The sequence below is a fragment of the Esox lucius genome, chromosome 10, assembly GCF_011004845.1.
Source record: "Esox lucius isolate fEsoLuc1 chromosome 10, fEsoLuc1.pri, whole genome shotgun sequence".
Lineage (NCBI taxonomy): Eukaryota > Metazoa > Chordata > Actinopteri > Esociformes > Esocidae > Esox > Esox lucius.
In genome coordinates, this window is record NC_047578.1 from 15,463,030 (window position 1) to 15,470,635 (window position 7,606).

Sequence of the window (7,606 nt, forward strand, 5' to 3'; positions counted from 1 at the left end):
AACAATGGTTGTCACCCCAAAAAAAGGTTCAAAAGGGACAGTACTAGTTTTTATAGATTGAGCAGCTTGTTAGGTACAGTAGTTGTTTTTTTAGACTGCAAAACAATGACTGTTTCTAATGATTGAACATTTATAGAAAACCACTATGGAATACCTATACATTCTGGATATTGTGGTTTCTGCTTACAACCAGTAAATGTAGATTTAGATGTGAAAGGCAGAAACAATGGTATGTTTTCTATGAAGAAATTCACAATTTAGATGGCACACGTGTCAATACCATATTAACAGGCATACTGTACAGCAGATAATACTTTTATTCTTTACTCTATGTAAAGTGTTCCCATACTTTGGATGACCTGGGTGATATTTAGTATTAAATCAGAAAAGAAAACTGGGTATCCGGGTGGTAGTCAGGGAGGCCACCAAGAAGCCTATGGCAACTCCAAACGGGTTAGTGTTCCACGGCTGAGGTGGGAGACAATGTGTATACTGCAACAATAGACAAGGTGCTTCACAAAGGCGCCCTTTCATGGAAGGTGTATGGGAGAACCTCAGAAGTGGGAGAACATTATTCGGTCTAGTATAGCTTTTTGGCCCCAACGCTAACCACTATATTTGGTGCAAGCTTAACAATGCACATCATCTTGAGATCACGGTCTCTACCTTGAAGCATGGTGGTGGCTTCCTATGGAGATGCATCTCCGTGGACTGTGAGACTGGTCAGGAGTGAGGAAAGGATGAACAGAGCCAAATACAGAGGTTCTTGATCCAGGGTGCACAGGACATCAGCCTGGGGTGGACACTCATATTTCAGCGCTACAACGATCCAAAGCCCACAGCCAAGAGAACGCTGGAGTGGCTTCGGGACAAGTCTGATTGCCCTCGAGTTGCACTGTCAAAGCCCTGACTGCAATCCAATTCAGAGTATGTGAAGAGTTGAAAATTGCTGTTAACCAAAAGAACCCAATCCAACCTGACAGAGCTTGAGCATTTTCACAAATAATGGGCAAAAACTGCTGCGTCAAGACTTAACCACATTGAGTCATGATTGTAATCACTACTACAGATGCCTCTACCAAATATTTATTAAAGGGGAGAATACTTATGCAATCCATTAATGTGTATTTGTAATTTAAGAAGAGCAATTTGAAGATTTTATTTTTTACTCTGACATTATAGGCTTTTTGTGTTGATCATTGGCAAAAACCCTTATTAAATCCATTTAGATGTTGTGTTGTAACAATAAAATGAATGAAATAAAATGAAGTGAATACTTTAGACAGCCACAATAAGTACAGTGTACACTGTAAACTACAACACGAGACAATACTTATATTGATCACAGCAAAATTGTGTTAATATATTTTCATTTACACTTTCCTAAGAGGTGCTTTTCATTTCACCTGAAATAAGTGGTATTTTCAAATAAATTATCAGGGTATTACAGCAAGTAACCATGCCGATATAGAGGCGGTGCTATATTTTGGGAAGGTGGCCACCTTTGAGTTTTAAATGCAGGAAAATCCCTGACTGGGCAAATGAGCAGCATACTTGGAATATAACATACAGACACTTTACAACAAGAACATCCATATAAAAGTGAGTGGGTGTAAATCAATGGCACAGAGTTGGAGAAATGTGTTCAAGCTGTCTACTAGAGATTTCTCTCCCTATCAGAACATTACTTGACACCACAAGAGATGTCCAGTTTCCTTTCACTTGAATCCTAAGTTCAAAGATGTTCTATCCACCACTTCCTTAATGTTCAATTCAGAACGTTTTAAAGTACACAAACGAAAAACTATTTCTCCCGGGCCATTCAACACAAGACAAGTGAAAACAAGACAACAATGTGCATGATGTAAAATGAAAATTATTTCTTCCCAACCATCGCAATCACAAAATAGCAAGTTCAGCTTCCCATTCAATTCTAAAATGATTGAGAGTCAATGATGAAAGCAAAAAATATTAATCAAAAGCACATCATCTTTAAGTGAGCTATCCATATTTTGTGAACACTCAGCCTACTGTGTGCTGTGTAGCTTGTTATTCAGTTTCTGAACCTTTGTGGGTGACCTCAAAGGTGAGTCTCAATTCCTTTGGAAATTTCTGATTAAGCGCATAGATGAGCCCGAAGAGCATGGCAAAAGCTGGTACGAACGAGGGCAACTCCCTCAGGATGTCAACTCCCTCGTCTCCCCTGATGACAAAGATAGCCACTGTGGCCTGCTGTAGCCCCTGTCCGAAATGTCTTTGTGTTTTTGCAAAAACTCTTCTCTCCATGTTAGACCTTGTGGATCTTTTGTTTAGTTCATCTGGTTGCCTCTTCACAATCCATTAAGTATAATGGTAATGGCTTTTTGTGCACTTAGAATTTATTTTATTTGTAGAGTTATGGTTACAGATTCTCTCTCCACCACACTACACCGTATTTTGAGTGTAATTAATTTATGAGAAAAGAGACAAAAAACTTCAAGATGAATTTGACTGATAGCGTTCATTTTTACACATTTTCTATAGCTGTAGCGATATCGTTATCATGAATTATTTTGGCCACGATAATCGTGTAGTGAAAATCTGATATTGTGAAATTTCAACTCAGGCTATAGAATTTTCAAAAAAGTAGCCTATACCACACTTCTATTAACCACAGACTTATCCATTCGAATTTTGTTTTTAATGTTATTATGATGATGAAGAAGGTAAAATAAGTAACATTATCAACCAATTTGCAAAGATCAGAGGATTTACCCATGATTAGCCATTTATAGGCAAAAAGCACCAAAACTGGATGAACATGATATATTGCAAAGGATGAATAACACATAAATTGCCATATTTGTGCCCGTTAATGCTTTGCATCCAAACAATTTCAAAGAATGATTTACAGCAGCTTATATAATCTGTCTATGAATAACAAAATTCCTAGACAGATTTCAGGCCATGTTTGATATTATGTTACTCTCCTTATACAATACAGTTACATATGTGTAGCCTAATACATTTGTTGAATTGTTGAGGATATCGTTTGTCTTATATTCCAATAATGAATAATTTGTTGAATAGTCAAGAATATCATTGTTTCGTGAATAATTATTTAGCATAATACATTTGATGTATTACATAAGAAGCTGAATCTTCGGTAAGATAAGCAGCAAAATTCAAACAGATGATAGGATGTTTGGTATTTTGTTTCATCATGGCATCATGAGGACATTTAGGTTTCAGAGAATTCACGGTGAGGTCAAATGATATACTGTGCGATTTTAGCGGAGTCCAGTAGTTGGCCCTCTTGCACTTATGTTTCTGTTTCCATCTATAGCTCTAACTGAAAGATCCTGGTTCTCTCAGGAAAGGCTGTTTTTGTGTCAACATTTCTGCAAAATCACTGTTGTCAACATCTGTAGGGCATGTAGATTTTGCCTGCCACTTTTTCAAGTAGGTCCGACAGCATTTTGGAGCTGGGTGTCATTCTACCTTGGATTCTCCTGTACTCTGCATTTTCGCTTTCAAGTTGACATTCTGTATCATATAAGAAGCGAGGGATGGGGAAGACCTTTGGCCACTGCTCTTTTCAGAATGTCTGCACAGAGATAGTCCCAATTAGAAATTGCAGCTCCCAGGAGTTCATTCACAGCTGCACTTGACACCAAATAAGTATTTTCTTATTTCAGTAAAACTGAGGATATTTTAAGCTCAATGACTTTTGTAAAATCTCTGGATTCTTAAAATGGTGAATCCTCAGTTAACTTTGATGCACTGTTGACTGATTCCAAGGCAGAGGGACTGTCAAATTGGTCTGTCAACTATTCCAGGATTTAAATCTCCAAATAAGTTATGTCTTCTCCATTTGTGTGTGTGGAAATGTGTTTGATATGAACAACCAACAAACACACAAGCAACCGACTCATGATTTTTCAAATGTAGGCCAATGTTGCAAAGAAAGTCAGTCTCATTAGAAAGTGGATTGTAGTCACAAACAAAGCAGTTAAAAGTTGAGATGTCTTTTTTGGGTGGATTGCAGAGAACGGTGGCATTTATTAGATGGCTCGGTAAAGAACTCCATGTCATGCCAAAACACAGGCAGTTTTCAAATATGCAGGGATCAGAATGGCGCAGACCCTAATCAAGTAGATAGTGTTTAACCCTACAGGGACTATCGGGACATGGATGTCCTGAATCCATGAAATATGGAATATCTTTAAAACAGTTAATGACATCAAGAATCCGTTAACATCACCGTTTTCCTGACGTCGAGCAGAAAAATATCATGTGTGTGTGTACTACGTATCTCCTTCCTGCTCGTCGTCATCTATTCAAATGCAACCTTTACCCATATGAACCTGACCAATGGATGGGCTGATGGGTGACAGCATCAATGCAGAATCGACCAATGGAAGGCTGTTGCTAGGTAAAATACCCAATCACTTATGAAGCAATCGCTTCATAAGTGATCGCCTTACGTATGAGTATTAACCAGTGTTGCCAACTCTTGCGAGTCAAGCAACCGCAGCTTCAAAAACGTTAGTTACCGGGAACGTAACTCCGGTTATATGAGTGGAGCGGAGCCCCCCAGAGAAAATAGTCTTGTATTATAAGCGGACTTGGCAACACTGGTATTTACACAAACATTGCCAGAAAAATATCTCAGCTTAGCTGTTCTGAAAATGGCAGAGGCTGAAAATGGTCCAATATAATGCCCAGATAGCACACTTGTCTTGCGTTGTTGGCATACGATCGAAAGTGGTTTAGAGCTTCGAGTGGAGGTCGGCTGTATGTGTGAACCTTTTCTCTCTAACGTGTGTTCCTCTGATGACTGGGTCGATTCTTCCTCCTGGCAAATACTGATATAAATGTTTAGCGTAGGGAGAACGAGAGTTGTTTTGAACGCGATCAGGGCGTCTGTTTTCCTTTTTCAACTTGTCTGCTTAGAGCGTATTGGTAGCTCTGACTATGACAATGCGATCTGCGTTTCTCAAATTGCATTCAGAAAATCGCTCAACGCGCAACATTTAAATGTTTCTTTTCTTGGTGCCATCATGTTAAATTCAATTAAACATAATCATTGTTATACTTAATGCAATCGCTTCCTATTTTGTCTTTCAGGTTCTGTTCTTAAAAACCCAGGTTTGCCAGGAGTTCAAGGTTGAAAGGGCGGAATCGGCAGCTGGAGGGAGCTAGAGACCAGCGGAAGAAGAGGACGATTCATTTGTAGCCTATATGATGCGCAATTGTTGGGTGTTTTTTTTTTGTCTCCTTTAGTTTTTTCTATGTTTGTTAAATTGTAAATTCTGTAAATAAAGTTCATACCTTAGTCTTTCTTGTCTCTTCACATCAGCAGTAGAGCTAATAAATGTCGGCTAAACGTCGGCGGAAAAACGGGAAGCGTCGTTCAAACATCGGCGGAAGGGAAAAAATCGATGTCTACTCGAGATCTTGTTGGTGAGCAGCCGACGTCTATACTGCATTCCGCCTACATCTCGTGTGTACGTCAGGCCGACATCAGTTAGACGTGTGTTATCTGGGTGGTGGCCTGTTAAGAAGATGTGTGGGTAAATATTACGATAGGGATTTTACTAACCACAGGCAGAGAGAGAGGACTCATATCTATCAATCAAATGTATTTTATGATGACCTTTCACATCAGCAGTTGACACAAATGGCTCGCACACAGGCCTAAATGTAACCGGTGTAGTCGAGGTGCGTGAAATAAGGAGCCAACGCAGGGAGGTAGTTTCAATCTCTATATTCTTCACTCAAAAGGGCACGCGTAAAAAACTCAGAGCGCACAGGCGCAAAACAAGCGTGCAGACAGCTTACACAAATGTACACCGCACATAGAACAATACCACACAAAGACAGCCAGAAACACAGGAACTTATATATGCGATCTAATGAGGGAATGGACACCAGGTGTGTGCAATAACAAGACAGGACAGTGCCGTGGGAGGAGGAGCGGCGTGGCTAGAAGGCCGGCGATGACGTGCGCCGAACACCACGTCGGGAGGGGTGGCGCGCGTCCTCCACGCGCGTCCTCGTTACACTAAAATCCATAGCAAGCATAACGATTAAATATATATTTTTTATGGTTTAATTAGTGGGACTAAAATTGAAGATGGGACTAAAAGAAAAGGCAGCAATGCACTTAAATGAGGATTGCTGTTTAGCTATGAATTGGAATGGATTTTGAGATGAGAAAATCATACAGATGAAAGAGCAGTACATGTATTCTCAATTAAGCTGGCTTTAGTTAACTTGGCAAGCCTCAGCTAAATTAGCTAGCTGGCGTAACGGATGTTAGCTTCTGTGTCTTTGATAATCAGGTGATTAAAATCAAAGAATTCTGATGTTGTCCTTTGGATATGTCTCTATTTCTCCATCAACTGAGAGAAACATTTTAGAAATTTTTTTTTTATCATATCAATAGAACCCGCATATCCATGGCAAAGAGAAGACGTTTTGAGCAGGGTGTGCTGCAGAACTGAACAAATGTCGAGACGTGTGCCCGTCTGACAGAATGACTGCATCAACCTCAAGCACTGACTCACATGGCATGGACTGACATTGCATGTTTGTCGGCTAAAATGATGGGCGTCTTGCCGACTGCCAAACAGACTTCTAGAATCCCATCAGGGGGTGCAGAGGCTGCATCAGGGATGGCTGCAGCACCTCCACTTCCCACGGCTATAAGTGCATATCCCTTAAGTAAGCAAATGCATTCCTTTGACACAAACAATAAACCTTCATTTAAAAAAAATTCTTCACCCGGAAAATCCACCCTTCTAGTATGATCATGATAAGGTAGACTTAGGGGATAACATATTTTGACTCGCTATCTTTGAATATTGAAAAGTATGATAAAAAAAATAATAATAATGATTTCCCATGATTAATGGTCAAATTGGATTACTAAATTCTTATCACTATTCATAAGATCAGAGTCCTGCTATGGACGAAGTCTTAATCCCTCTGGATTTGGGCAAGTATGGCCAAACCCTTATCAGACCAGAATAAAAGAAACTGATTCCAACATGTAATACTATCGGTTTGGCTTATGCAATCATATAACTTAATGAGAAAAAGATGGCCCTTAGAGTGGGGATGAGGTTAGTGTGTGTGTGTGTTGCAAAATAACTTCTACACAGGTGTCCTGGACAGCAGACAAGCACATGAGTGCTTGTCTGCTGTATCCCTCAAAGCCAACTTTGAGGGATATACAGTAGGTCCGGGACATAAGAACAGACAGAAGCGGTGATAAGAGTCTGAGTTCTGCAGCTGGATGCTCCCCAGGCCTTTGTTAGTAGGTGGGATGAGAGCAGAGTGTTGTGATCACAAGGGCCCTATTCATCCAGTCTTCCACCCCGGTTCTTGTTGTGTCTTCCTCTTCATACCACACCATGCTAATTACACTGCCAGAACCACAGACGTCAGGGACGGAGGAGGACAGTAACAGCAGGCTGGGTGGAGGGGCGTTGGAGTGGCACGGAGTCGTGTTCCTCTGCTCAAAGCCTGGAGGGGCGGCGGTGGTGATGGGGCCCTCTGTTCAACATTAAGCCTGTAATTTCACCAAGGCTCAAATGATCATGTAAGGAGAGCCAAGCGA